The 6,688-nt window shown below is 38.4% G+C and overlaps 1 long non-coding RNA gene across 1 annotated transcript; it reads left to right on the top strand.

The window, feature by feature from the left end:
* Window positions 1–541: 541 nt before the first annotated feature.
* LOC112541531 (uncharacterized) lies at window positions 542–3,241 on the top strand. The gene is made up of 3 exons (XR_003085526.2): window positions 542–737; window positions 866–996; window positions 1,480–3,241. It is a non-coding gene; the product is annotated as an uncharacterized LOC112541531 (long non-coding RNA).
* Window positions 3,242–6,688: the final 3,447 nt, after the last annotated feature.

Below are 6,688 nucleotides of genomic sequence, written 5' to 3'. Positions count from 1 at the left end.
CTAGGAGAATTCAGTGCTGTATGCACATTTATAGTTCAGCTCCTTAGATTGATTTTTCTTACTGTTCAATATCAGCAATATTTTCTCTTCTATTTCTCCTAAGCTGGGTTAGGCTAATAGAAACGTTGGCTCACAAAATGCAGCTATATGTATGCATACAATGGGCTGTTTCTCAGACTTTGTTTAAACATTCTTTCCAGTAATTTATTGTCTTTTTAACCATGAAAGTTATTTTTAAAGAGCTTTTGAAATAGAAGAAGTGCAATTTATTGATCTGGCGTCACAAAACACACACCCAGACAAACAGGATCACATTACTTATTGCCATGATCCCAGGAGTTCATTCATTTAGAAAGATGCCTTTTATGAGGCTTTGTTCGCTGGAGATGTGCATTCCCGGACAAGGCCAGCAGGGGGAAACCAGCTTTCACTACTGGGTACAGTATCTCGGTCCGTAATGTCTGTTAATATGTAGCTGGCCTCCTTCTTCTTTCTCCCAGCAAGCAGGAAGTGATCCCTTTGTTTGACTTGCAGGCTGACGATTGTAAAGTAACCAATAATTCCACGGCCATTATTGCCATCAGAGCACATAATGACTATCCAATGATTCCATTACAGGAGGAGGAGCCTTTAAAAGCCCGGTATGCCTGCTGCTGAGTCTCACCTGGGTCGCCGTAGGCAGGAGAAAACAAAAATGCTCCCGTGAGAAAGCAACCCTGTCAGCATTGTTTGCTTCTGTAAGATGCCGTTCGGTTTTTCTCCCAAGTCTCCCTTGTTTGCTGACTCCTTTCGTTCAGTCTTGGTTATTGTTCTTTCTGTGCCCTTGACATCAGTCTTGATTACTTTTTTTCTCCCTGTCACTCAGGTTGGGAAAAAAGAGGACATTTTAACCACGCAGACAGACAGCTGCAGAGAGGCAGACAACAGATCATTTGCCGGAGAAAGAGGCCATGTTAGACAGAGCTTCTTATGTATGCGGATACGTCAAGGAATCTGGTGATATTCCTACTCTTTGTATGGCTAGTTCTCGGGAGAAATGTAAAATTTATCATGGCAATTTATAAATGCTGCCAGCAGTGGAGATTGGGAAGATTTGAAACAGATCATTTGCAATTATTCCCTTCTTTGAGTCACAAAAGTACAATTTTGTAAAAAACTGTGTGTGTGTATGTGTGTGTGTGTGTATATATATATATACACACACACACACACACACACACACACACATACACATACACACAGTTTTTTACAAACTATATATATATATATATATATATATATATATATATATACACACACACACACACACACACATACACATACACATATATATAGGAGTTCCTTCTTGTCATATTTTAGAAAAAGCAAGGCAGCTGATTTGGGGCGTCATGAAAAACATCAGGAAATTATTTATGCTATTGTTGCTGCATCTTTACAGACAGGGAGGATGGTGGAAACTTACAAGATTTTCTGCCTCAGATGCAGGAATCGCTCCAATGACCAGGCTGGCTGGGGAATTCTGGGAGTTGAAGTCCATGCATCTTGAAGTTGCTGAGGTGGAGAAATGTTGATCTAGAGGAACCAATATGTGACAGCCACCAAACTACAGTCCATTGCAGGAAAGGCAGCACCTGTGTATAGAGTCTGTGAATAATATTAATATTATTATTATTATTATTATTATTATTAATAAGAATAAGAATAATTTCAATGGAGCGAGTAAGGTTAAAAAGCTGCAAGGAGCTCAATATTTTTTTTACCTTAAAAACGTTCCAATGATGTCTCACTTTTAGGCAAGTTGAGGGCTTTATTTCATTTTCATGGTTGTCGTTTTTTAAAGTTTATGTTTTAATGTTTAGTGTGTAGGCATCCTGGATTGGGGCTGCAAAAAACAAACCGCCACTAGATGGGAGTAGAGGGGTAGAGCTTTCTTTCTTTTTTCTTGATTAATTAAAAAAAAACAGAGTAACTGTAAAAAGAAGAAAAGGAAAAAAATAGTGGATAAAAGAATAAAATATACGTAAAAAGGGAGTTTAAATTTAGTATTTAATTGGTAGATGTACTCAGTTCCATACATTATATCATTTTTAAAAAACTAGAAATCTCTATAAAAGACTCAACAAGATGTTAATATCACAACTATTATCATTGTTCCAAGGATAAATGCACATAATCATAGAAAGAATGAGAAAAAGAAAAAACAGTAAAAACAGTATTAAGAAATGAGATCGTTCTAAATTCCCTCCCATTGTACCAGACTGGTAATTGCATTAAAATATTTCTAAACATTGAAATTGCTTCTAATTACTGTCTTTATGTCAATTATTTCCTCCTTAAAAATCATACTCTAAATGTCTGAATTAGCCATGTTGGGGGACATATGATATATAGGTGAATAATTCTTGATTAAATTTAGTCAAACTGCTGGGTGTACACTCTTAATTTTGCCATTGCTGCATATTCCCCCAGTCTGATTTCCCAGTTCTAATACTGTCAGAAAGTGTCTCTTTTCCAATGTTGAGCCAGATTTGTCCCTGAGGCCATCAGCGTATATCTTCACAGATTGTGATATCTTATATTCATATGTTCTGGAACAATTCCTAATTTTAAAAAACTTGAGATTTGTATTCAAGCGTTGCTTTTAAGATTTTTTGAAATGTGCTGTTTATTTCCTTCCAGTACTTTTGAGGTTTTTTTACATGAGCACCACATATGATAAAATGTTCCTTGTGTATGTCAGGCCCAGCCCAAGAACAAGGGTGAAACAGTCCAGTTGAGTTCAGTTCCATTATCTGCTTACACCATATAGGCAGAATCTTGCCAGACTAAATCTATACTACTGCAACTAGTGGATCTACCCTGGGAGATTCCAGGGAGTGGCCATCCTGAATCTCTTTCGCTTCCCACACTCCCCCTGCGGACTGTGTTGCCTTTTGTCTCCTTTCCCTTCCTGGATTGCACCCCCTCCGTCCTGATAGCCTCGATTGCTGTTGCTATCCACCACATCACCCTCCTCTTCGTAGATACATTCCATCACAATGTAGCACATTTCCAGCATTTCTTGTTATCTGATTTATTTATTTTTGTGATTATTGATGGAGTTATATGCTATCTATAAAAGATTTTATACTAATTTTCTCTTAAATTATAACTTGGGATAAATTTTATTGATTTTTTCCATAATTCCTCTCATTGTTATATTGTAATTGTTTCTTTAAAATTTTGCATCCACTTTATCATGCAGTTTATTATCTGTTCTGTCTCCATGTCATATTTTGATAGCAATTTATATATACATACATTTATATATATATATATATACACACACACACACACGCACACACATACATACATAAATACATACATATACATACAGGTGATCTTGATTCTGTATAAGTGTTTCACATTCTGTCATTTGTTTTAAAAATCCTTTCTTAAAATTACTTTCTGTTCTTCCAGCAATTTGTAAATACATCAGCCACAGTAAATTTTAGCCTTCACTGGATCATTCTTGCTGCGTCTTTAATCTGTTTCTGGAGTCTGAATGCACCATATCCACATATGTAATTATACTTTTCTTGCAATAATTATCTTCAGAATAAAAAGCATTTGAAGGCAAGGCAAGAGGTAAAGTTGCTAGAGAGGTAGAGTTTTCTATATCTTTTTGCTACCATCTAGTAATCATCTGGATTTTTGCAGCCCAAATATTATTTGCCTACAATTTGTTAGGGGCAAAAGCTGGAACTCCGCTCTCCCAGAAACACCCACAATTTCCCACTTAAAAACATGCAAAGAACAGCATTCATCGTATTTCAAAAAGGTTCATTGAGGAACTTTTATCAACAATTATGTAAATTTGAGAACTCTTATTTTTTATTATTTTTGTTGGCTTGTTTATTTATTTACCAAAATATGTATATTACGTTCCCTCAAGATGACATCCCTTGGGATTTTGCTGAAGCCTGGGAAACTGAACTCGACTAGTGGAAAGATATTATACATAATATAGAAGAAAGGACATTCATGCATACACTTTGTCTACCCAAGCAGATGAATTTAGCAGCAACAACGAGGCTGAAGGAAGGTTCAGTTTAATAAAATGTAGGAAGACCCAACCGTGCTGAGGCACCAGGCCTTTTTTTTTTTTTTAATGTAGCTGTAGCACCTAAAACTCACTACTGAGCCTCACTGATTCAGAAGCCTCTTTAAAATCAATCTCACAGAAAAAAAAAGTAGAAGAGATCATGATTTATTAATAAGAAACAATCAACGGCAAGAATTTCTTTTGTCTTTCTCATTTAGCTAATTTGTTTTATTTCTTAATGGCCATGGTTCCTTATTAGGCATATGGCAGAAGAGCAGCTGTGAATCTCTGGAGCCATACTTTCCATGATAGACTACAAGTACACATCATCCTCAGCTAAACATTTGTGCTTGCAACAAGACATTTTTACAGCAGGCACCAAGAGCTCTTACGTTTTAGCCACTGTTGCTGCAAGTGACAGGAGGAATCAGGTCTTGATTTAACTTTGGGGTCACCCACACAACCCCCTTGCCTGACTTGGAGAAGCTCTACTTATAGGTCATTGAGGACATAACCTCAGAGTGGACCTGTCATCTGAAGGCCAGAAGCTAGGTCAAGGTGATCCATGAAAAAGAGAACAGACTCTCCTCAATGCAAACTTTCTGATTCCCATGGCTGATAATTGCAGGGCTCCAACTGGGTTGCACAGGACCGGGGGCTCTATTCTGTCCGCAGCCAAAGAAGAAATAGGTACAGTGGCGTGAAGCACTGTGGCCAGATAAGGGGGGGGGGTCCTTATCTGGTCACAGTGCTTGATGCCACTGTACCTATTTCTCCTTTGGCTGTGGACAGAATAGAGCCTCACTCAGTAACCAAAGTTTTCTTGGAGGGGCTGCTCTGGAAGGAATACTGATCTCACAGAAGGTATTTCAAGAGGTCAATATTCTTACTGGTATCTTCTGTTGCCTCCCCCCATGGCAAACTCTACTCTTACCTCCACATATTTTGGCGATCACCAGTACAGCCTCAATAGTAGCACTCTTTCTATCATCAGAGTATCAGAAGTGCTCTTCAGCAAGCGTGGATGTAAGGGCAGGACTGCTGTGATAGGAAGTGCAAGGATCTATGCATGGTGAGGTTGGGGAGAATGGCAGGCAACAGAGAAGAGGAACAATTCCCTTTCTCGTGCCTTGCTCACCCAAAAGAAGCAGCATGATCTCTCCTCTCCAACACTTCTCCCCATCTCTGTGCCTCCTTGCCTGCCAGCCAACCACCTGCCCTTTCCCCATCAAATATGTGTTGTCATTCATTCTCCCTTGCCCCCAGCTGCAGTTTCACCCCACACCCTTCCTTTTCCCCTGTGGATTCCATGGTGCTGCTACCCACTTGTCAGCTTAGCCTAGTTCATGGCCCCCAAAGCAGCAGATATTGGAGAAAAATGAGGCAGCAATGCCTGTTCTGATGTATGAAGATTTTCCTCTGCCCTCCACTCTGTGGTGCTTACTTGCCAGGGCCACTGGCAGAAAAGGGAGCACAGCAGCAACTGTGCCCCCCCCCAAACTGTGATGGCATAAGAACCAAAGGAGGAGCAAGACAATTTATCATACAGTAAATGGCAGATTATTCTAACTGGTTATAATGTAGAATATTAAAGTCTCTAGCTATCCCCAACGTCCATCTTGGAGTTACAGTTCCCATGATTCTAGGTCAAGTCTGCTCTAGAACCTTTGGAAAAATATCGAAAAATATCTTCAGAATAATTGGCATAACAAATTTAAAAAGCGGGGTGGGGGATGAAGAACAGGGAGAAGTAAAATACTGTAAGCAATAAATCAATCTTTGTTAAAAGGTGGGATTCATAAGATTTCAAAATATAATTATTTTTCTTTTTTCTCTTTTCCTTCTCCCCCTCCTCCTCCTCATCAATGGCTGGAGAAATATACCAAGTGGCTAACCACAAAATTAGATTTAATGCTCAGTGATATTCAAGGCCTTTATAAATGGTTTGAATGCAATAATAGAAGGAAAACTCTTCAGATTTGCAGATTGGGGGGAGTTTATATTCCTTAGAAGGCAGCAAAAGAATTCAAGACAAGTTTGGACCAAAAGTGACACATGCCCATCATAAGAGTAATATATATATATATATAAGTTTAGTAGTGTCAAGTGGCACCTGATTCACCAGCAGTACATACGTAGAAGGTAAAGGGGTTTTGTAGACCACAAGCTAGACATAAGTGAATAGTGTGATCCTAGTGCAAAAAAGCTTATCACAATTCTAAATAGTATCACCAGAAGCATGATGTCCTGTTGTGAGAAGGAATTGTATTATTCCATCCTACTTCAGTCAGATTCACCTACAATATTGGTCCAGTGTTTTGCATTGTAGTTTAAGACTAACAGAGTGAAAAGCAGTCAGAGAACAGTAACAAAAAGGATGAACAGCCTGGAAACCATATCTAATGACAGGTTGAAAGAGTTAGGTATTTTTATATTTTATTTTTAGCCTGAAGTCTAAGAGGCAATGCAATCATTATCTTCAAATATTTGGAGGATTGCCACGTAGATAATGGAGCAATGTTGTTTGAGTGGCTTCAGAGGCTAGGAACTGAACCAACAGATTTAACTTATAAACTAAGGTTTGATAAAACTTCAGAAGGAACT

Source organism: Python bivittatus, unplaced genomic scaffold, assembly GCF_059951505.1.
Source record: "Python bivittatus isolate LINGU-HERP-01145 unplaced genomic scaffold, Pbiv_v1 ctg000610_np1212, whole genome shotgun sequence".
In the NCBI taxonomy this organism is placed as follows: Eukaryota; Metazoa; Chordata; class Lepidosauria; order Squamata; family Pythonidae; genus Python; species Python bivittatus.
This window is presented reverse-complemented; position numbering and strand designations above follow the sequence as displayed.